Genomic DNA, 2,326 nt, shown 5'->3' on the forward strand with positions numbered 1-2,326 from the left:
TTTCTTCGAAATACTGAAATAGTTACAAAAACAGCAATACGGGCTGGGCCTCCGGTTAGTAGGTTAGTCCCAAAAATGATATAAATGTGTAAAATAAAGCCCATAAACATCCAAAACGGGTAATATAATAGCATGGAACAATAAAAAATTATAGATACGTTGGAGACGTATCAAGCATCCCCAAGCTTAATTCCTGCTCGTCCTCGAGTAGGTAAATGATAAAAACAGAATTTTTGATGTGGAATGCTACCTAGCATAATTCTCAATGTAATTTTATTTATTGTGGCATGAATGTTCAGATCCAAATGATTCAAAATAAAAGTTCATATTGACATAAGAAATAGTAATACTTCAATCATACTAATCAAAGCAATCAAGTCTTCTCAAAATAACATGGCTAAAGAAAGTTCATCCCTACAAAATCATATAGTTAGGCTATGCTTCATTTTCGTCACACAAAAAATGTTCCCAAATTCTACACCCCCGATGACAAGCCAAGCAATTGTTTCGTACTTAAATAATTTCAAACTTTTTAAACTTTCACGCAATACATGAGCGTGAGCCATGGATATAGCACTATGGGTGGAATAGAATATGATGATGGGGATTGTGTGGAGAAGACAAAAAAGGAGAAAGTCTCACATTGACGAGGACAATTTACGGGCTATGGAGATGCCCATCAATTGATGTCAACATGAGGAGTAGGGATTGCCATGCAACGGATGCACTAGAGCTATAAATGAATGAAAGCTCAACAAAAGAAAACTAGTGGGTGTGCATCCAACTTGCTTGCTCACGAAGACCTAGGGCATTTGAGGAAGCCCATCGTAGGAATATACAAGCCAAGTTCTATAATGAAAAATTCCCACTAGTATATGAAAGTGAGAATATATGAGACTCTCTATATGAAGAACATGGTGCTACATTGAAGCACAAAATATGAGACTCGCTATATGAAGAACATGGTGCTACTTTGAAGCACAAGTGTGGAAAAAGAGATAGTAACATTGCCCCTTTTTATTTATATTTTTTTTCTTTTTTTCTTCCTTTTTTGGGCCTTTCTTTTTTTTCTTTTGGCCTTTTTTGGGACAATGCTCTAATAATGATGATCATCACACTTTTATTGATTACAACACATGAATTACAACTCAAAACTAGAACAAGATATGGCTCTATATGAATGCCTCCGGCGGTGTACCGGGATGGTGCAATGAATCAAGAGTGACATGTATGAAAAGTTATGCATGGTGACTTTTCCACGAATACGATGTCAACTACATGATCATGCAATGGCAATATGACAAAAGTAATGCGTGTCATGATGATAAATGGAACGGTGGAAAGTTGCATGGCAATATATCTCGGAATGGCTATGGAAATGCCATAAATAGGTAGGTATGGTGGCTGTTTTGAGGAAGATATAAGGAGGTTTATGTGTGATAGAGTGTATCATATCACGGGGTTTGGATGCACCGGCGAAATTTGCACCAACTCTCAAGGTGAGAAAGGGCAATGCACGATACCGAAGAGGCTAGCAATGATGGAAAGGTAAAAGTGCATATAATCCATGGACTCAACATTAGTCAAAAGAACTCATATACTTATTGCAAAAATTTAGAAGTCATCAAAAACCAAGCACTACGCGCATGCTCCTAGAGGGATAGATTGGTAGGAAAAGACCATCGCTCGTCCCCGATCGCCACTCATAAGGATGCACAATCCAAGGACACTTCATGTTTCAAATTTGTTAGACAACTTTAACCATACGTGCATGCTACGGGACTTGCTAACTTGAACACAAGAATTCTTTAAATTAATAATCACCCAACTAGCATGACTTTAATATCACTACCTCCATATCTCAAAACAATTATCAAGTATCAAATTGATCTTAGCATCCAATTCACTTCCTATGATAGTTTTTATTATACCCAACTTGGATGCCTACCATTCTAGGACCAATTTTATAACCATAGAAAATACCATGCTGTTCTAAAAGACTCTCAAAATAATATAAGTGAAGCATGAGAGACTAGCAATTTCTACAAAATTAAGCCACCGCCGTGCTCTAAAAGATATAAGTGAGGCACTAGAGCAAAAAACTATCTAGCTCAAAAGATATAAGTGAAACACATAGAGTATTCTCATAAATTTCAATCGAGTGGGATTCTCCCAAAAGGTGTGTACAGCAATGATGATTGTGGTAAACTAAAAAGCAAATACTAATATCATACATGACGCTCCAAGCAAAACACATATCACGTGGCGAATAAAAATATAGCTCCAAGTAAAGTTACCAATGAACGAAGACGAAAGAGGGGATACC

This window comes from Triticum dicoccoides, chromosome 1B, assembly GCF_002162155.2.
Source record: "Triticum dicoccoides isolate Atlit2015 ecotype Zavitan chromosome 1B, WEW_v2.0, whole genome shotgun sequence".
Classification (NCBI taxonomy): Eukaryota; Viridiplantae; Streptophyta; class Magnoliopsida; order Poales; family Poaceae; genus Triticum; species Triticum dicoccoides.